At 35.4% G+C, this 23,100-nt stretch overlaps 2 long non-coding RNA genes across 3 annotated transcripts in view; one reads left to right on the forward strand and one right to left on the reverse strand.

Moving 5' to 3' along the window:
- LOC146767345 (uncharacterized) overlaps window positions 1-23,100 on the reverse strand; it is a 108,819-nt gene that overhangs the window by 20,956 nt on the left and 64,763 nt on the right. The window lies entirely within an intron of this gene.
- On the forward strand, window positions 1,448-12,877 carry LOC110475256 (uncharacterized). Of its 2 annotated transcripts, none has more exons than XR_014955605.1 (3): window positions 1,448-1,744; window positions 2,263-2,461; window positions 2,832-12,877. It is a non-coding gene; the product is annotated as an uncharacterized LOC110475256 (long non-coding RNA). The 2 variants fall into 2 exon arrangements; XR_013340105.2 differs by having other exon boundaries at window positions 2,303-2,461.

Genomic DNA, 23,100 nt, shown 5'->3' on the forward strand with positions numbered 1-23,100 from the left:
GAAAATGGACAGAGGATAAACTCCTTTTAGAACTTTAAGTCATTATTTTCACTGATAATGCCTAGGTTAAATAATGGGAAGTATACCTAGGAGTGCACAAAATACAACTAACTGCTTTGCATTTCACTCAGCCCTTAAAATATGCCAGTATACTCAAGCATCTCAACATCACTAACCTCTGTAAAATGCTGTATGAAGAAGTGGCCTAAACAAATGAAATGTTGATCTGCCTTTTATTAATTTCATTTTTTATCTTCTTGTATACAGACATTTGACAGCTGTGACATTCATGGGCAATGCATTTGAAAAAGAAGACATAAATATTCAGAGACATATTAGAATGCTGTTCAATGTAAGCACCTGTCTACTTAGTGTTGACAGAAAATCATTTACTTTGCTTTATGCGTGTTCTCTCCAGAGACTACAGAGGTCCTATTTTATTTAAGGAGCTGGTCCCAACATCAGTACTAGCTCTTGAAAATGCAATATATACATCTAATTCTATTTATTAAGGAAACAACTTTGGCTTATATTTTTTGTAATACTGAAACCATTTTTTCAACCTCTACTTCAGAATTTCCTTCCCTGGGGAAATGAAAGAGGAATGGGAAAAGAGAATAAGGAGTAGAAAAAATATGACCTCATGATGTCTTTAATGACAACATCAAAGAACATGGCACATAAAGAAAAATATAATGAAAATAGTACATTAAAATATATGTAATGAAAAAGGGATCACTGCATAGTCTTTTCGATGTCCAATAGTTCTGCTAACTTTAAGAAGTGTAATAAATAAAGCAAACTTAAATGTTTTTTAAAAAGGAAAATCAATACTCAGTGTCAGATTATCTTGAAAAAAAATCTTCAAGTATTGTGAAATGTAGGGATTTTTTTCTGCTTTTTGATAGTAAGCCAAAAGATCAGTGGAAACAGGACTCATCCAATGACTGAGACTGTTAGAGCTCTCAAAAAAACAAGCAACAAAAAAACCCCACAAAATTCAAAACCAAAACAAACCCGTACACCCCCCACCCCAATCTCTCCCAATAATCTCTATCCTGAATCAAATAAATACACACATGAGAAATCTGGAAGTCATGAATTTTAAGCCTGAGAGAGTAATGACTCCCACAGAATGTATTTCTCCAGTAGGGAAGACCATTTCACAATAAGGTTCTATTTTCCATAACAAAGAAAGCATGATGAATGCCAAGTCAAGTTTGTACAGACAGTAAGTGTCTCACTCAGTCCTGTGGGTTTTTTTCTTTTCCTTAGATGGGGTGGAGATTTTGATGCATTCACAAGAAAATGACCTTTAAATCTCAGGAGAGGAGAGGAGAGGAGAGGAGAGGAGAGGAGAGGAGAGGAGAGGAGAGGAGAGGAGAGGAGAGGAGAGGAGAGGAGAGGAGAGGAGAGGAGAGGAGAGGAGAGGAGAGGAGAGGAGAGGAGAGGAGAGGAGAGGAGAGGAGAGGAGAGGAGAGGAGAGGAGAAAGGAAAAGGAAAAGGAAAAGGAAAAGGAAAAGGAAAAGGAAAAGGAAAAGGAAAAGGAAAAGGAAAAGGAAAAGGAAAAGGAAAAGGAAAAGGAAAAGGAAAAGGAAAAGGAAAAGGAAAAGGAAAAGGAAAAGGAAAAGGAAAAGGAAAAGGAAAAGGAAAAGGAAAAGGAAAAGGAAAAGGAAAAGGAATAAAACTCCGAAGAAACACAGCCTAATTTGCGGCCCCAAAACTCCATTTTATTTCACCTGACGTGAGTATGCAATGTTTAGCTCAGCCCTGATCACACAGCGCTGCGAGTGGGGGAGGTCTGGCAGCTGCCGAGGCGCCGCAAGCGCTGCCAATGCTGCCACCTGCGGACGGCGGGCGCGGCGGCAGCGCGGGCACAGCGCGGGCACAGCGCGGGCACAGCGCGGGCACCGCCGGGCGCAGCGCGGGCACAGCGCGGGCGGGCACAGCGCGGGCACAGCGCGGGCACAGCGCGGGCACAGCGCGGGCACAGCGCGGGCGGGCACAGCGCGGGCACAGCGCGGGCGGGCACAGCGCGGGCACCGCCGGGCACAGCGCGGGCACAGCGCGGGCACAGCGCGGGCACAGCGCGGGCGGGCACAGCGCGGGCACAGCGCGGGCACAGCGCGGGCGGGCACAGCGCGGGCGGACACAGCGCGGGCACAGCGCGGGCACCGCCGGGCACCGCCGGGCACCGCCGGGCTCCCGCGCCCGCTCCGCTCGCCCGGAGAGCTCATCCGGCGGCTGCTTTGCTTTATCTAGTCCAACGCCTTTATGTAACTTCATTACGATCATCACACAGCAACCTAACCTGTCTACAGGAATTATGAGCTGCAACTGCAGACCCCGTATGAACTCTTTTGCTCAATTGAAGCTAAGAAGCTTTTTATGGAAAGATTTTTTTTTCCTTAAAGCTCACACAAGGAGCAATGGAGCATGATATGCCTTTCTTCACATTAAGGTAATTATGTAAAGGCTGCAACGTTAAAAATACTTGCTGAAGTCCAAAAGTTGCACTGCTATTGCAGATATTTAAGCCTGTAATTTAAAAGATATTGCTACAGTTTTCCTATTCTATGGAAGAAACATGGGTGATTAGACCTAATGCCTTCAGCGATCTTCATGTCACTCTCCTAATATTTGCACTTACTACTAAAATGTTATAATCTAGAAAACTAATTTTCTAAAATCTTTTTGGGTATGAACATCTGTATTTACACCTTTAATTTGGTCTCTTCGTTGTATTTCCATTTATAAATTATATAGATTTAATATAACAAATCAGCATTGCTATTTTATTGTCACTACTGGCAACTTCTCTCTCTTTTCAGTCTTACAGTCCTTACTAAGAAGATAGTTCACCTAGCTGGAGTGAAGCAGCCCATAAACAGAATTACTTCTCAATAAAATAAAATAAAATAAATAAAAAATTATCCCTCAACTACTCTGCCAATGCTTTACTGTTATACAAATAAGCAAATAAGGCCAGATGAAAAGGGTGCAGTAGAGAACAAGCTGGTAGGCTCTTACCTATGCAGCTGTGGAGGGGCTGGAGATGACAGAAGGGTGAGCAAATCTTAGGTGCCACTTTCTACTCCCCAAGATATCTCTGTATATCACATTGCAATCACTGAACAAAATGCAGAAGCAGAAACCTGACAGGACTCAAAGTAGACAAAAATGGTGCTGGCAGGCAGGCTCCAAAAATGATAGGATTTCTGTAAATTATTGGCTATCTGTAGATCCTTGGAGAACATACAGGAATTTTCTGAGCACCTTTCCAAAATGACTGATATTCCTAATGTGTTGTACCAGAACATTAAGGTAAATCATGATACTATTTGCCATGTCTTGTACACTTCAAGCATCAATCTGCAAAGTAGTCAGTTCTACAGTTACACACACCCTCCTATATTTTCCATCTTTCTCATCTGAGCACTAGTCAGCTAACTTGCTGTAATGGCATTAAACCTTCAGTACGTGGGAAATACCCCAATTAAACTAAATTTTGTTCTCATTTATATTCATGCTACCCATGTACCAAAGGAAGGCCCTGATATAGCTAACAGAATAAAACATTGGTAGGCAATGTGGAATGGAGAATCAATCCCACAAACTTGGTAAGAAGCACTTGAAAAGTTAGAATATCTTCTATATTTTCTTGAAAGTAATACTTTCTTGAAAGTAATACCACAGTGATTTTTAAACATATTCATTAGTAACTTCTTATTTATTATGCACATGCATAAAAGTGAGAATAAGTTATCCTATTAAAACCAATAGAAGTACTCCTGTGATTAAAATTTCATTTATGCTGAAATAAGGCCTTACATTCTACATACACTTCCATTCAATATGTGCATATTGTGAATATTAAATAATGTTAAATTACTCCTTTTTTCATAATAGAATCAGCTTGACAGTTACAATGTTCAAGCACTAAGCAGCACATATTACAATGGCAGCTCCCTATCATGCAGTAATTTTCTTCCTTTTAATATTCTTGAAATTTAGCTCTCACAAGTAGGTGAAATGATTCTGTCTTTGAAAAGTAATTTGGCATGCTCCTTTAGACTAGTCAGTAAGACTCTACTCTCTCATGTATCAATGTCTTTGAGTAACATGAGTTTGTTGAGACTTGCTGCTTAGTTCTCTTAAGGAGCAGAACAAAGATGGAGAAATTAGTTCATCCTAAATTCCCATTTGAGGAACATGGGTCACCACCTCCACCTTGACCACCACTGTGGAACCCTCTTTTTTTTCCCACAGTGGTGGAGTGGAAGGTTGGAAGGAGGACAAGAAGGCAAAAGATTTTGTCTTTCACTACCCATTAGATACTGGGTGCTCTGGTTTACCTCCTGAGCTTAAAGAGTACTAAAGGTGAGGGTACAAGTTGAGATCTTCACTGCTTTCTTCTTGGGCACCATGACAGGTCTAAGTCTCCATAATAATTTAATGAAGTCAGGAGTCCACAGATTTAGGAGGTGAAAGAAAGAACTGCAAGGCTGGTAGTAGAACTAGTAGGCACTGTACAACACACCTTGCTTTCACTAAATTTTACAACCATTATTTAGGCAAAGAAAAGGAGGCCAGTGAGAGTTCCTGAACACCAGCCTTTTAGGAATTAGGTATTGGGGCAGACAGTGAGCTCAGAAAATCTGGGACAGGGACAGATGTTGTGTCTTTTTGCTGGAAGTGTCTGGATCCGTGTGCAATCCTCCTGGAGTATAGATTTCCATGGATGTCCCATGGCTAATTAAAACCCCCCTACTCCTCAGGTTATGATTAGAATTTTCTGCCTTCTGAAAGACAAAACAAAAAGGTGAAATTATTGCAGTCTTGCCACCTGAGGGTTAGTAACTCTATTTCTATAACTCAAAACCAGAATTTATTTGTAAAGAATCTGCATTTGGAAGAAAGGATGCACTAAAATAAAAAAAGAAAAAGGATCAGGTATATCATCTGTGATTCTGTCAGTTGTGGCTTTATCTGACAGCTCACAGGAATGTCACACTAAACAGCAACCGAAAGAGAATAATAGATTCATAAACATTAAAGATAGAAAAGTCTATTTTTTAATTACTGTTTTGTGGTAGTGCATTATTATATATTTGGCAATCTATTGTTTCCCCCTGTCTTATTGTAAATATTTCTCCAAATCTACATCCTTCATAGATTTTTGTTTTACAGACCTAAGCTTATTCAGTCTGCTTTACCAGATAATAGAACAATTCTGCAATTAGCATCCTTCTCTGAAAAGATGACTTCATTGGGCTTCAGAAATGTTTAACAATATTTGATTTAGTTTGGGTTAAAAATACAGATTAATTTAAATTAAACACTTGTTATTAAAAACTGAACACTATGGTTAGGAAATACTGAAAGAGTAACTACTTGCATTTATGACTCATTGTTTGTAGGATTGACAACTCTTTTAAATACTAGCTTGAGTTAGCTGTAACAAGTGAATTGATGTAAATATTCCTTGAGGGAATTGCAATTATCAAAAAATTTGAAAATTTCATATTTACTACAATAAATGTTACGCCAAAAAATTTTACAGCTACCAGAAACATAGCAAATACTATACCCAAAGCTAGAAAACTGTCCCTGTGCAAAGAATGCCTAATATATAACCTCCCAAACACACTGTATATCCCTAGTAAAGATATAAATTGTGGTTGCAAATGAGACCACAAACAAAATTTTGCTCAAGGCATGAATCATAAATTCGAACAATAATCATCTCCTGCATGAGGCACAACTACTTTGTTTACTTCTTATACCCTGTTTCCTAAACATGAAGATGAAAGTAGGTCAAGTAAATTTAGCATCTTTTCACATGAAGTATGTTATGATAGCGGGTGGCACAGCCTAATTTACAATTACATGAGTTTACATGAATATGAAAATATGTGTTTTCACTGTGCTGTGTCATTACACATATTGACATTTTACTCACAATGACACAGAATCATAGAAAACACCCAAGATTTGGAGAAGGGAGGGAGCAGAAAGGGAGAGAAATATTTACCACAGTTGCAGCCTGAACAAAATATTGATGTATTAGGAAAGAACTTCATATGATGTTGAATGTTATTTTTATAGCTGCTTGTAGGTATGTTTATGCAGTGAGTTACAAGGGAAGAAGAGGAAAACTGAGAAACCACTGTTTTATTTACTTTGTAAAAAGTTCCAATTTTGTTGCACCTATTAATCAAGAAAAAAGCTTTTCTGAGAAAATTGCAAAAAACATCCAAGTTTCTTAACATTGGATCAAAATGCAAAAGAAACTTTAAATCAAAAGTTGTAATCTGAAATTTGGTTATTCATCGTTCTGCCATGAAGTTTCAAGTATGATTCATCTAAGAAACTTACTTGAAATAAATAAATGTTTTTTTTTATTATAATGATTTTCTTTTATGGAAGGAAGAAGGATTTTGGTGTGGAGAAAGTACATTATTTCTGGAACAAACAGATTCAAAAAAAGTTTCTCATCAGTTGTGGATTAATATCTTGCCGAGACATTAGTCTATCAAGACCAGAATATGACTTGTTGTGCTAAACTAGGACTTCTTATTTATCCAACTTTAATGAAATAAAAGGCGCCTCAAGCAACATGCATTTTGTTTTCAAAGAAGCATCCTTATCTGCATATATGGCTGGATGAATAAACATATTTAATGAAGAAGAGGAGAAGAATGGGGTAAGGTCACACACCAGGAGCTGCTTCCACATAAATCAGTAATTTTATCACATTAGTTGTAGAAAGTGTTTAATAAAATGCTGGATTCTAGTATACATTCTTATTGTTCCAAGCCTAAATCTATCAGAAACTACAAAAAAAGTGGATTTATTCTTGAGGCACAGGGCTTAAATTTTCAACTCAACAACATACTCTGAAATTCACTCATGATCCAGGAATCGGGTCACATGTTTGAGGTGAGCATGAGGTGAAATGCTTGCTGAGGTACAGGCACTGGCAGCTTCCTGAACTAACACAGCCTAGCTCTTAAACTATGCTGAATACTGAAGACACTTGTCCATTATAAGAGGCATCCCATTCTAATTAAACTTCATTATGATTAGTTGATTATTTGAATATGACACAGTATTTTGAAATTTGGAGTGTTTTTTTCCAGTTGAGACCTTGTTTGCAATTTCAAGAAAAATCACTTTTTTCCTGTCAAGTTATAAAATTCTAAAACCAGGGAAATATAGCTTTAAAAAGTGTAAGTTAAAAAAAAAGGCAACAAACCTTTTCTTCTAGTTTGCTCAGAATAATCCCAAATAGCTAATGAGAAATATAATCATGTTTATTGTGTTTGCCACAGTAAAACTAAACACAGATTGAACTAAAACTAAGTGCAGATGAACTAACACAAAGTTTTGCCGTTTTTAAGACTAACCCAAATACTATGAGCCAAAATCTAGTCAGACTCTCTCTATATATTTTAATGTGTGGAAAGAATAAAGAGACTCTGATAAAAAGGTAAATAATATTACACAGTTTTCCTATATTTCCAGTGTCTGAGTAATTTGATTTTATAAAGAAAAATTGTTGAAATCAAATGTGATATTCTGTAATATATATCTTAATGAAGAGATTCTATCATGGGCTCCTTCCTTTTTAATTTGCAATTGTTTTACATGTCTATGGCAATTCCAACACTTACTTGCTAAAAAAGAGAGCACTATTTGAATGCTGTACTTTTTCTTTTTTTTTGCAATGAAGCAGCTGAAAACAAGGAGAAGCAGCAACAAACACTGAAGAGCCACTGCCTTTATGGACAACATATTCTTTGCAAATCACCATTTGAAAATCATAGATAATAGTGATTTTTTGACATTGTAAAGAAATACACTCAGCATGTGTATTCACTGGATACTAGACTGGCCAAAAGAAATCATACTTGGTATGTAGAAGAATTAATTCACTAAATAGTGAATAAAGTAATTCTACATATATTTACAAAAGCTGCAGGATGCTATATATACTGAAAAATGGCAGGGCATAGTTATTCATCAGCTCCTTGCTATCCCAAGTCATTTGCAAATAAGAACTGACTCTGAGGCTTTGGAATAAATAATGGTATAGAGTCAGTACCCACCATATAGTTATGTGGTATTCTCAGCATTATCTATTTAGTACCTTGGCAAAATAAACCTCAGTAAACATGCTTGTCTGTGTTAAGAAAGTCAAAAGAATTGTGAAATGTGTTGGCATTTTTACTGCTACTGACACTTGTTCACTAGTTACTCACCAAGATGCATATTTCAGCCTGACCACTGAAAAGCTTTCAAGGGTGAACAACTTTCAGCCACAGTATAGAACTGTGGCTCTGTGCTGCTGAAAGCTTCTATTTCACCTCTGTACTGAGCTCTGCATGTGTTCTAATTCCTTCTCCTTCCTGGATCTTTCCTAGCTTCACAAATGTCCTCATTGAGAAAAAATGCCAGAAGCAGCAAGTGCTAGAAGGACAAAGGTTAACATTTCCTCCTATGGAAAACCATAGCAATGACATTTTACCCTCACAAAGCATTTGGCTCTCTGCAGCCGACTTATTAAAGTGCATGTATTCATGCTAAATACCTTGATATCTAAATTCTTCTTAAGCTTTTGCTTTCAACAGAATACTCAAGTCTACAGCCAAACCTGGCCCTGGTAAGTAACCCAGGAAGACAGGTTGATGCAAAAACCTGCTAGTCTGGGCTAAACTGCTGCCAGTTAAGGTATAATGTCACCCTGGAGGAAGCAATGTATTCCTTCAGCCAGCTTGCAGATACTTAGGGATCTTCATACCAGAGTTACAGAGGTTTGTTTGCCAGAAAGAATTCCTTTTTCCTTATTTAACCCACCAAAAGTAGTCAAGATCTATTTCTGGGTCAATAAAACCCACACAATTTCCAGAAGACATTTTTCCTGTCAGCAGATGAACATTGGACAGTCACAGCAGACCCATATAACAGTGTTTCCAATGACAATTATAAAGAATGTTGCATTTTGAGTATACAAATATAAGCAAAAAATTCCACATGGCTTTTCTCAAATTGATATCTTCTCCTGTAATGAAATAAATAAGAGTAGATGAGCACTCAACACTTCCTTCTAATACATTCCTCCTAAACTCCTTTCATTAAAAATGTATTTCTGGGCATACATTGAGCACAGATGCATAGTGTTTTTACCTTAAGGGACTTTTCCAGAGCATTCTTCCTGTCCAGGAAATTACAAAATGTGAATTTGAAATTTCCATGAAATACTACTCTTTGATGTCTTCCCCATATCCATGTTTGTTTGGTTGTTTGGTTGGCTGTTTGTTTGTTTTTGTTGGTTTCTTGGTTGGTTGGGTTTTTTTTAAGATCAGAGTTCCAAAATGCATTTTGTTGTAAAGGCTAAAGTCAAGATATATCCTTTGCAGGGCAAGAAAAGTGAGGAATAATTAACAAATAAATATTAAATACCTCACATTAGCGCCAAGCAGAATTTTTATTAATTTTAAAACCAAATAAGAGGGGGTGGTGGGTTTTGGTTACTTTGTTTGTTTGCTTTTTAATCAATATGCCTAAGCTTCCAATGCTTTGTGCATTTCTCCTATACAGAACACAGAACAATGCAGTTCTTTCCAGTCAAACAGAATGGTCAGAAAGTTATTCCCTCTGCCAAAGTGTTCAATTAAACCAATATGTAAGAATTTTTAAGTTGGATTATAAGTGAAAGTTAATGCTGCGCTATAGTTATCAGGTTTTTCCCTAGTATGTGAGAAGCTTTGGTGCATGACTAGCATTTGGGTACTTTCTAAGTATCTAAGAACTGGGATTGAATAGACCATTGATGCTACTAAATAGCCAATGCAGCTTGATTAAAAAAAAAGTGAAATTAATAAAGAAAGATAGAGAGGAAATATGGAAGAATTAAACCATAACATATCTATGATGTTGTTAATTGCAAAAAACAAAGAATTACATTTTCGGGAGTTTTTAAGAAATATGGGTCAAATCAAAATAATTTCTGAAATATGCATATTTATAAAATTTCTCAGGACATCTATTTGCTAATAGAACTTTGAATTTACACATTTAAAAAAAAATACACTACTAGAATAATCTCATTATTATTCTTCCATCCTTTAATCTGTTCATCAAATGTTAATAAAAGTGCAGACTACTTCTAAAGCACAAACTCCCACATCTACCTCCACTGAAGTTCTGAGCTTTGAAGATTTAATTTACTTAAACAATAAGGAATGAAACCCTGTAACATACTGAGCATTAAGCTAAAGACAGGAACTGACCTTTAAAATGGCCAAGTGATCAGGCCCTTGGCATGGCTGGAGAGGAGTGCAAGCAGTTTTTCCCCACAACTGTAGCAGTGGTTATACATCAGGATGTTCAAAGTCTGTGTTTAAATATTTTTAAATTTTCCCTATTTTTAGAGAAACCCCAATGAATTCAGGGAAACTGATTACAATGAAAATTGAAAGTTGTCTGAAAATCACATCTTTTAAATAACTAGTCAGCTTTTGTCACACATGAGTCACCTTCATTACCTGTGTCACCAGCAATTTACAAATCTTTCACACACCTGAAGCATAATATAGGAGACTTTTATTCATATGTGGTATCTTCTAATGCAAATCTGTCTTCAGTGTAAAACCAGGGCTTCTGTGCTGTAGGTGGAAGGAAGGGTGAAAAACACTCTACCAACAGATAACCATCTGGCAGATTCCCTTTCTCTCTCTCTGCTATCTCCATGTGATTTTTATCACTTTACAAAATGTCATTAAGCAAACAGAGACGACCACAAGAAAACCTTTAGTTTCACAAAATCATGTTTTATAAACTGTTGAGAAACACTGACATGTAATGAAACCCTATTCTCTATATGTCTTCTTCTCTGTAAATGATTTCTTTCCCTCCCTTCATGTATAAATAAACAGAAATGTGTCTGTGTATTTGCCGTTTGGTCTTTTCTCTTTTTTTTTCCATTACTTTTTTTTTTTTTTAATTTGGTCATCATAATCAAGAGCTATTACAGCAATAGATCTTATCTTTAGAATGGCAGTCCCCTTGCACCTTCAGTTCAGATTTTTGTTTATGCTTGGCTGCAATTGTGGCTGTTTCTGATAGTTTTAGGTCAGCCATGACAGACTATGGGTGACACTAAATAAACAAGCTGGGAGTCTGTGACTAAGAAGGAATGATACTGGTTCTCAGTTTTATTTTCTCTGGTTAATCAACAATTTGTTCAGAATAACATTGTGAGAAGTAACTGTTTGCTGGACTACACATATTATGCCGTAAGGTTAAAAAAAAATTAAAATTCCCTCACAACTTACATAGGCAAGCAGAACAAACAAATCATGGTCAGTCTTGGCTTGGTTATAATAGGCTGCAGAATTTATTTGTTTATTTAATTTATGTTCAGCTATTTCTTCCTGTCTCCTCCCTTCCTTCTCTGAGTTACATTCCAAGGCAGTAAGTTGATCTCAACACAGTCTGCCGGGGAATAGATAGAACACTTCCTTTGCAGCCTGCTCAAGGGGGATAAAAAATTCAATAACCAATTTACTAACCATGCTCATGGAAGAAGAGGTAGAATAAGACCCCATGAGAAGGGGTAAAATATCCCAATCAGTTCCAGTTCCAGTTCTCTTGATTTTTAGTTTTCACTCACTAATTTTTTTAACTCTATCATTTGCCTCCATAGTCATGGAGGAAGCCCTTAAAAATGGGTACCCTAAGACTCAAATGAAAACACAATAATAATAATAAATCCTTATTTTTATGCATTTATTTTTAAACTTCAGGAATTTTAAGTCAGTCTTGTGATTAGGAAGAATATGAGAACATACTCTTTTAAAGCCTGAGGCTGGTGATGCTGCCTGCCTGGGATTATGAAAGTATTATAAATTCTCATTTTTAATATGATGTTTTTACCTGGAATAATAAAGATTCAAACTTAATGTAAATTACAAGAACAATAAATTTTTTTAATGTAATTTTCAATTGTTTAAAATTTGGCCAGTGCAGGCTGAGAGTCAGCCATTGAGCTACCCAGGGGTAAGCAGTGTCTCAGTGCAGTTTCTAGTGCACAGACATTCCTTTCAGACACCAAAACATCATACTGCACATCTTCTTACAAAACTTGCACAGAGTAGGGAATAGTTAGCAAATCTACTGTACCAAAACTTCCATAGAAGAGGCCTTTCTGAAACTGGATTACCTGCTATGTGCTTGTAGATGAGAAGAAACTTTTCAGAAGAGGTTTACTAGCATCTGGGAAGATGCAGGTGTCCTGTTTATAATTCAACTAACATGGCTCACCAAAGTATGAGCTAAACTATTTCCTAAGCTCATCTTGGTCATACATCCTAATGCAACATTGAGTAGCTACCTAAACTAAAACATGAAATTGTATGGAAATAGGGTAAATATGATATTCTTGAGCCTTGCCTACTGCCAGAGTGTATCCTCTGATCCCATTGAAAACTAACTACCAGGTTATCAGTGTCCAAGTTTAACATTGCCTAGGGTTATTTTATTTTTAAATTGCTTCTATATCCACCAGAATCAACTCAGCTAAGTCTTCAACAACCCAGGCCTTTAGAATCAAACCTTCGCCAGCACTACCATGGCTTAATTAGCTGCACATTTGCCTCCTGGCCAGATCCAATAAATATGCATGTATTGGCACAGCTGCATCTCAGCATGCATACTTAAATTAAAAATGTTTCCTTTGATGCTCTGGAAATCTTGGCATTCATTCACTTTGCCAGAAGCAGTATCAAATCACAAAATACTTGTCCAGTCATCATCACAATGTACAATCATGAAAATGTGTTACCAGTTTAGCTGCTCATATTATGTGTACAGTAACATGAAATTCTTCATGCTTACTGTACAGTTGTGGAGATATGGAGAAGGATGCTCCCATGCTTCTCAGGACTGAAAGGTATTCCCATATGCCAAATAAGATGAAGCTCGTCAAACACCTGTCTTCTGTTGAGATTACTCACGCTAATTTCTTCTGAAAGTGTTATTTTCATAACTACAGTTGCATTTTCTATTTCAAAGATGCAGAATTAATTTGTTTTGTTTTCTCCACTTGACATTAGCAACTTTATAGAACAATGACCTCGCTAGTCACTGATGATGAATTATTAGCTATTTTTACAAAAAAAAAAAAGGAAAACTGAGTGTTATACAGACTTTTTAAAGGACAAACTGAAAGGGTGTGCAATGGTATGCATTTCTTTCCACTCTTGACCTCTCTGCACTAAACTCCAGTCTAGTCACAGTAGCAGAGGAGGTAATACCTGTAAGACAGACATGTACACTTGTCGCAGTAATAGGAATTTCAACCAACATGAAATTACTAAGCAACAAAGTATGTATGTATGGGTGGCAAGGAATGACTTGAGGAATATTAGGGAAAAGGATCAGATCTTCTTCTCTTCCTACTGAGATACCCTGAGAATTCAATAAATCTCTTCTATAGATACTCAGCATGATTCAAGTCCACAGGGCAAATCTATCAGCTTAAAAATTCTGATGTGCTATCAGAGTATATAGAGAAACTAGATAGTCACTTACTCTGAAGATAGTTAAGGTATCCTGTTATTTCTTCTGAAATCTAGCATGGTTGATAATTATTTGTATACAAACATTAAATGTGGACAAATAAAATCCTTACAATGAGACTTCATCACGCTTATCAAGAATTCTACTTGCAGACTGAGGAAAAATCTTTATTGAAACCATTGGCTGCTTGAAGTTTTTCAAATCAGAATACAAACAGAAGACAGAAATAAAATCTCTCTTTTCACAGTACAATTTTCAACCTATCAAAAACAAGCCCAGAGCTCACTCTCATTTTATGGTGCTAGACCTACGATGGTAAAACCAGAACAAAGAAACATTTATTGGTCACCACACTCATTAAAAATTATAATCAATATCTGTAAAAATATACTGTTAAAAATCCTGCTATACCACACTGTACAACATCTGCTATAGTACCTTTGCTTTTTAAATCTAGTTGTCAAAACAGTTTTCCAGATGGTTTGATGCATTCTGAAACATCACCTCCTTGAAAGTTGAACATCCATTGGAGAGAAAATAATTTTGCACTAAGATAGCAGATAGAGATTTAGATATATCAAAGATATATAAAATTCAATTGCCAATATTGAATTTTCTCCTGACCATTAAAAGTTATTCTGATGAAGAAAATGAAGACTATTTTTTTCTGAGAAACATAGTTGCATTAGAAACTGAAAACTAAACTTGATTTTTCAGTTCAGTTAAACTCTAGAATTCCCTATGAACACTTCCATGAAATAGAATATTTCACAAGACTTACATGTGCTGTGTGTTACTGTAAATCTAGAACACCTATTTTTTTTTAATTGTAAATGGTCCTATACTGAGTTGTGAAATACTGAATGATACTGATAGAAAAATAATCTATAAGCTTCAAGGAAAACACCAGAATTTCCTGTGCTGGGTTTTGATTTTTTTCTGCTCCAAATTTTCCCCAAAATCTCAAATTTTAAAATTCTTATTGGGAAATAAAATCCCAATTCAGGATCATTGAAATATTTTATTATGATAAAATTAAGTTTTCTCATTAATACAAAAACAGTTTGATACTAAATTTTAATTACTAATTTCTCTGATGCACATAAAATTGATTAAATTTTTAAATAGTTATAACTAAAAGAGCAAAAGAGAAAAATGTTGGCTTCTTTGCAAGAAAATTTAAGGGAAAGAGGTTTGTTCTTCTGAAATAATTTAAATTAGTTGAATTGCACTTTCTGATGGAAAATTTCCAGAGAAAATTTCTCATCCAAGATAAAAACAGGTGCTTCCTCTGAACTGTATTTCCATGTTTAAGCTGATTTTCTTGATGTTTTGTTGTTCTTGAATATACAGAATAATAAAAGTAATCATACATTCTTCAGGAATCTCCAGGAGGATATTAAATTAAGCTAGCAGCACTGATACTTCTATTCAGGTTGAAATAATTAACAATTCCAAGGATATTAATGGTGTATTGTATGGGTATTTTAGATGGGTTAGGATGAAAGAAAAAACTTTTTGGTGACTCTTGCTCCTACTAAAATTTAATTACCTTTACTTGCTGACCTCATGTTTTATGTAACAGTACACTCCAAAAATGACCTCATAAATAGTTACTAATATAAAGGTAAAATCTTCCCTCTTTTTCTACAAACCAGCACAGCATAAATGGTTTTCTTTTTAGGGGTTTTTAAACTGCTTTTGCAAAGTTCTTATAATAGCTAACATTATATATTCCAGCATTACCTGTGGGACCAACTAACTCTGAATTTAATTGAAGATAGAATGCCTCACTTTGACAAGGTCACTTTTTAAAAGGTATCATTGCACAGGATTTTTGATTTTTCTTTTCTGAACTAGCTAAAATGTGTAAAATCATTGATGAAGAATTATATCTACACCATCAAATATTAGTAAAGACAAAGCGAAAATGTTACCATTAATAGACATAAAATTCATGGATTATGATGATGTGTACTAAATCTTGAAGGCTGTACATCACTAATAAAAAAAACATGCAACTTTGGACAAATGAGCTACCTAATTTTGCAGATTTAGAGAGGTAGGGTCAAATTTACCTCTGATTTCACTGTAATAATTGTTGAATGCAGATTGTTATTTTAGATCCCTAAAAGAAGTGGAGGAAATTAATCAGATTAAATCTCCAAACAATTTGGATATCAGAATAAAAGTTATGACATAATGTGTTTTGCCTTCATTCAATCACATTAAATAAAATAAATATAGGAGCTAATAAGTAGATACTGAAACCAAAAGGTCTCAAGATGGAAATGGAAGCATTTTAAACAATAAAGTATTTAGCTGTTCAAACATATGGTCAAAGAAGAATTTTCAACACCTCAAACAATATCACCAAAATTCATCCGAGAAAGCATAGTATCTCAGAAGTACCCTACAGTCTCAGATATAAGGAAAATAAAACATTTTACACTGACATAAAGGAATCCTTATAAAAGCTTGTTTTCAAAGGGAGTATGGAACAATCTCTCCATCTGATATAGGAAAAGAAAATCAAAGATGTTTTGAATTTTTGCACTCTTTTTTTTTCACAGTTTTCTCTTTTTATATTGCTTCTTTTGTTCATTTTAACAATAGAAAGGAAAATAATAAAGAGGAAAGGTGAAATAACTGGGAAATAAAGTAAATAAAATTAAACACTGAAGGGAAATATTTTTAATACAATTGCTTTTCTTAAAATATAGCATAAAATACAACATTCTTTTAAATTAGATTTTTAGATGGATTTAGGAACAGAGTGATAATTCAGAATTCCAGAGAGTGACAAAGAGAAACAAATTTCCTAGCTGTTTTACTAGAAGAAATATGATGAAGAAATAATCCCCTGAGAAGGTGTTTTCTGAAAGTCAAAGAAAATTTTTAGTATTTTCCTATCTGATGAGATAATTTCACTTCATAAGTGGGTACCTAAATGCAGTTTCTGAAAACATGCAAGGAACTCCTATTATCTTGCTACATTTTACATACAAAAATAGACCAATGAGGCAGACAATACCATCAACAACTAAAAACCTAATTTCTTGGTGGCACTTTTCACTTTTTCTGAGAGAAGTCACATGTATGTCAATATAGGTCCTCTTCCACACTTTTAAATCAGAGGAAGCATGATTAATTTTTTAACTGAAGGGAGAGAATTCTCTATGGAAACATTAGAAATTGCGGACCTCAGATATTCAAACTTCCTTGGGAATATTTTTTAAATTGAGTCATGTTTGGAGTGTTTCTGTGTGTTTCTATGGCATGCATATATTTGTCAAGAGGTCAGGAATCTTCTAAGCCAAACAAATCAGAGGACATAGCTAGTCATTGACACACATTGCAAATTGTTAAACAAATTCCAAAACACAATTTTGTATTCATGAAGCTAAGTCATATTTTCATAGATAAAACAACTGTATTTGATATTTTCTGAACATTGATATGTGCTTTAGGTCTGTGTCCATTAGTATGTATACAAATGTATGTTTTGCCCTGGACAAAATTTTGATGTGCATTGATATTCCTCTTGAGTAAAATTTGAGTGTTAATGTTTGCCTTGTAACTATGGGATGTCTCTAATGACCAGAGCATCTGTTGTGAAATATTATCTACAGATATATTTTTTTAGAATAAGTAAATGTGAGGGTTTATGTTTTATACAACTGCCCAAAGGCATTTATATATTTTTGAAGACAAAAACAACACAACAAACCTAAATATTCCCACAATGAGCTATACAAAAAAGGAGTCCCAAACTTTCTAAAGTATCTTAATGAGGGTTAAAGGTCACTGCTAAGTAAAACTAAGAAACAGAAAGAACCAGGATCCTGTTTCCATTTTAATGTCCCTCATGTTTATGTTTTGCTGTCGGCAGGGGAAAAGCTGAAACAATTCCACTTACAAGGAGGTTACAAACAGGCTGACTGGAAGAAAAAGTTTGTGCTCCACAGGTCTAAGGTGAATGCAAGTTCAGACAGACCAGACACGTGTTAAGCACTGGGCTTATAGCTGACATTTCTCTGCAAATCCTTTCCTATAACTTACAATCCAAGCTGTGGCCTGAATTCCAGTTTCCTTAAATTATGTTCTACAGACCCAAACCAATAACAATTTTAATTTTAACTTCTTCACCATTACTAAAACTAAAATTTTATAGAGAATGTTAAATTACAAAGATGTGTTGTGCCTGCAATTAGCGTAACATTAAAGAAAATCTTAAATTCAAAGGTCCTTGGAATAGAAAACAATAGCTAATGATAGCTTTTGATTGTCATCAAAACAATATGGTGAACCTTAACCTGTCTTTAATCACTTCTAAATTCCAAGTCCTAAAAACAGACTGCTACTTTTCTGAATTTCATTTTAGTGTCTTGAAACCACTGTTATGATTCTAAGGAAATATTTTCTTCTTAAAAATGTATGTATTGCTCTGTTAAGCACATTCTGCTCCTACTACCTTGAATGTGTTGAATACTGAATTGTGAAAGTTTGTCTTTAATCAACACATGCTATGAAATCAAGAGCTATGAAATGCACCAAAATCTCTTATGTGGAAAACTTTGGGAGACTAGTTCTCAACAAATAATAGTTCTTGACTGAGATATCAATAAATGCGTTTAAACTCAGCTTCTAAAATGACAGCTACCCTCAGTGACCAAAATCTGGATATTTTGGTAAAACATACAACAATTACATTATTTGACAAGACAGTTACGCTTAAGATGAGATGAACATAAACTGACTTCTATACAATAACAATGGAAGAAATCTCAGCAATCACTTTACCATGGTCAGAAGATATAAAATGGATTTCTAAGTGGAAGAGATAAAATAAACAACCCAACTGGAATTATTATAGTAGTGATTCAGGAAAGTCCGTACCACCAAATGCGCCTTAACTACATTTTCTTTAGTTCTAGACAATGAACAAAACCCATAACTGCTTGTGTAGATTGGTGTAAGACTGGCATGCAAATAGGTTATCATCTTCAAAGTTTACCAAATAAAATACCTTTGAATTTTAAAAATAATATTTTACCAGAGAGAGATATCCCCATCAATTATGCAAACTTAAACGTCAACAGCAGTATTTTTGTCACCAATTATAGGGGACCTCAGTTACATAAGAAAAGTATTATTCAAGGGATACCCATGGAAGTAGTGTATTTCCCCCTACATTCCTGAATCACATTAAGTGGTTAGTGGGAACTTGGGAACACTAATTTAGAATCAACATTTTCCTTTTATTTCTTTTTCCTGTTAAGAGTAACTAATGGGACTTGCACTACACTTGTGCTTTAAAGTCATCTTGAGAGATGGATAGGCCCAAACAACTACCTTGTCTGACAGAAAAATAAATTAATTTATATATCGCAGAGAAAAAATTCAGTGAAGTTGTGGATAAATAATCCACTAGAATTTTGATTTCTGTGCACAATATGTCTCAACAACTGACAAACTCAGGCACCACTTATTTCTATTGAAAGGTGCTTCTGTTCTTGATAGTTTGCTTCTGTCTTGCCTATCCTGAATTTCAGTTGGTGTGTTCTCACTATTCTCCTGATACTTTTCATAAATAAAATGGTCTTGAGCATTCTTCTAGGAAAAGTAACAATTCAGTCTAGCAGATTATCAGAGCCAAAACCTTCCTAGGAGTGCAGTTAGTGCCCTCCAGGTCAGCTTTCTGAAAAGAAGATTTATCTCAGAAGCCCCAGTTGGCCTTGAAGATCTTTGAGAACCAGCTGGAAAAAGCTGCAGCAGGAATTCCTAACCTCATTTGGATGGGAGATGGATCCAAGCATGCATTGTCATAATTTATCCATGACAGGACTTTGCTGTAGCTATCAATCTGTGGATAAGGATTCTGACCCCAGGCATGCCTCATCCCAGTGAACTTGTTATACTTGCTCCATGAGTGGTTCCCTCACTCTGGTGCTGTTGGACAGACCATTCTCATTGAGGCTGCTGCCTCTGCTGGCCTTGTTGTCACCCTGGGCTGCTGGCCACCCTTCTCTAGGGAGCAGCACCTGCCCTTGGTGCTTCCTAACACATGTTCTTAATCAGAAATACAGACCTGTATTTAAATCAAGGAATAAAGGCTTATTAAAAAAAAAAAAAAAAAAAAAAGAAAAGGAAAAAAAAAAAGCTAATTCAGGCCATGAATATATTTATTATGTATGATATTTTAAAGATAAAAATGAATTGCAACTCCTTTCCAGCCATCTTTTCAAGATGCAATAAGAAGGATGAGCATCTACAATGCTTAAATTTGGTCAAAATTTAGCACATAATTTATTAATAAAATAGAATCGCAGAATGTCTTATTAGAAATTTTTAATTTTCTTTTTTAAATGCAGTGGTAAAACTAAATCCCATAGAAATCTCTCTGGGTACCCTTAGAACTTTTAATGCCAGAATGAGTAACCTAGAGATGGTCTATAAGAAAGGGCAGTGAAACACTGCTTAGGAGATGAATCATTTCTATAGTGCTCTGGTCAGGCTTCCTCTACTCTCCAGATATTTGCACACAATACAAACATATGCTTCACTGCAAGTCTTTAAGAAATTTCAGGCAACTCAGGTTTAACAAATAGTTACGTTACCTTCCATGAACTAATGGAAGAAATTAGACATATACAATTAAATTTCAAAGTGCAGATTTTGCACTGGAACTTACTGACCTAGAAGCAAAATTACATATAAATGTTATGCAAATGAGAATTTTGAATCATACTTGTACTATTGAGTTATATCTGACAATGTATCCCTATTAGCTTTTAGGAGGACACGCTCAAAATTTGATTTGCAGTTTGTTCAAACACTGGGGCCAAGCTCAGCAGCATGATGCTGGTGTGTCTATGCTGTGTTTAGTATACCATCAAATACGAGCCAGACAGGCTGCCTACAGTATGCTAGTGACAGCTCTCGTGGAAGACAGAGAATAATGTAGACATATTCAGTGACACAGTTATTTAGTTAGTGTAAAACTGTCATAGCCATTGATTTCAACAAATCTTTGACAATAAACCCAATCCAGGAACTTCCCAGTGTTGTTTTTGGTATCCTGTTTTGTGATGCTCAGATGTTCACCACAAAATCCTGTGAACACCCTGAGATAATTTCTCTTTTCTTTATAAAATATGTCATTCTTTGTTCTGTGGTTTTCACAGCTCTCAATGAAAGAGAGAAAAATTATCCTTTGAACCAGGTTCTAAACTCCTGAAGAAATAACTAATGATGGAAAGGACCCTAGACACCACAGGGAAAAAACCACTTCTAGCATTCCTAAAAGTCCTTTTACCATGTACTCCTACTTACTTTGTAATGATTGCATGTTTTCCCTTCAGGCCCACTAAAGTATTTAATTGCAATTACACTCATTTACATAGCAGATGAGGCTAATTGCTGGTATTAGTTACCAAATGTATGCTTGTATTGTGAGGGTAAAAAAATGCCCTGCAGAAAAGAAAAACGACTATGCCTCTAATTAAGGAGCTATGAGTCAAAGTGAGCTTGTTCAGAGATGTAAATATAGAATCAAGGGCTTTCATAGTTCTGCAGTACATTTTATTATACTGCTAGTTCCCATATTTCAGAGATAACACTGGCAGGCCTCATACTATATACAATGAACTATTCTCATTTTCTCAGAAGCAGAAATGATAAGTTCCACATAAAGGTTCAGAGAGAGAGATATATCGATTTCTAAAATTTTTGATTAAAAATAAATGTGAATATCAGGAAAGTTCTTTGTGTATAATAGATACACTGAAGTTATTATTTGAAGCAGTTCCATCACTATTCTTTTGGGGAAATTCCCAGGAAAAGTCTTTTTTTTACATTATTCAGGCCTCAAACTGTTTTGTGTCAATGGACTTCATTTTGCATGCAATTGTACACAAGGACTTTTTTGATACTACACTACTAAAGTGAATGTAAGAAGCATCAGGTCAAGTGGAAACCCAGACAAATAACAATTTAAGCCTTTGGCCCTGGATATCATTCCTAATATAAAGAATTCTTAAAATATTTACATCTATTGATCTATCTATATACAGACAGAGAGGGTTAGTCCTGGATGGTAAAATGAAGATTTGTTAATTTTAGTTAGCTTCAGAAGGTCACAGTGAGAACAGAAGTGTGCCCAATCCTTTGCACAGGGTTGAAAAACTCACTATTCACATTTAAAAATTAACACTTTATCAAACTGCGCCTTAAATTTTTTCCTTTTCCTGGAATTGTACCAAAACTTGACAGCAGTTAAGCTGTGGGTGTACAGAAGCACTACATATGATATTATAATCCTTTAGGTAGTTTCCCATTAGTTTGCTGTGTTTTGCCTATGTTTAAAATTGAAATTATTTTGGTTTTGGAATTTGCCACTTTGTCTTCCAATTTCATTAAGAGTTTTGGCCTTCCAATAAAAAAGAAAAAAAATAATTCCAACCTTAAAAAAGTGAATTTGCTTTTCTGTTGCCTTCCATGTAATATAATGTAAGTACTGTGTAACCATCTCATATAGAAAGATTTTAAGTAATAAAGGACTGATAAAAATTAAAAGCTATAGCTTTTGCTGTATTAGTTTTGTTATTGCTAGATGCTGCTTCTTGCTAGTTTTAAATTTATCAATGTTTGGTTACCTACACAGGTAATTTCATAAAGTGAAACTTGCTATGAGCCACATTTTCAGCTGCTCTTTATTTTCTTTCTGAAAAGAAGATGAAAAAAGTTTTAAAACCCCTGAAATACATTCCATGGATGTCAAGGTCTATGCCTTCTGAGTGCCTATTCTCATTAAAAATATACCTTTGTAGGACTAATCCCAAATGGTTTGATGACAGAGGTCATGCAAGTGTCATTTTTCAAACCTGTGTGAAAATCCATTTTGAGCCATCTTTCCCTCTTATATTTCACCTCATTTCTGAAGCACTTATGCAGCATACTTACTTAGCTAAAGCACAAAATGTAAACAGGACATCCTCTCAGATAGGAGATCCCAACATGTTGAAAAGTATATGCCTTAGTTCTTAATCAGTTCTGGAAAGTATCCCAAGACTTCCACAAAAAGGTACTGTTTCTGTTAATGTGGAACATAAACTTAGCCCTTAACATAAAACAAAACCAAACAACATCTGTCCTTACAGTTTGATTGTTTGTTCCATCCTAGTATAATTATTCTTGCATGACAGCAGCCCCTGCAGGCTATAGCCTTGCTTACTCTACTTTGCCCTGAAAGCACACCCAGCATTTAGGGATGAAAACACTGTCAGAACTAGTGAGCACTGTTTTAGAAATGCTTAGTTCTACAGCACAGTCACATTTTTATAATTATCTGGGATTTTTTAAAATAGCATTTTGTCAATCCAAGTTGACCAAGAAAGATTTATGCTTCCCAAAATTACAGGTCTCTGAAGAAATCTCTCTGAAGATTCAAATGGGAAAACTGGTCATAGTGGAGAGATCAGTTTTTCACCCCCCTGTTCATTCACAGGACTAAGG

The sequence above is a fragment of the Lonchura striata genome, chromosome 5 (assembly GCF_050655825.1).
Source record: "Lonchura striata isolate lonStrDom1 chromosome 5, ASM5065582v1, whole genome shotgun sequence".
Taxonomy (NCBI): domain Eukaryota; kingdom Metazoa; phylum Chordata; class Aves; order Passeriformes; family Estrildidae; genus Lonchura; species Lonchura striata.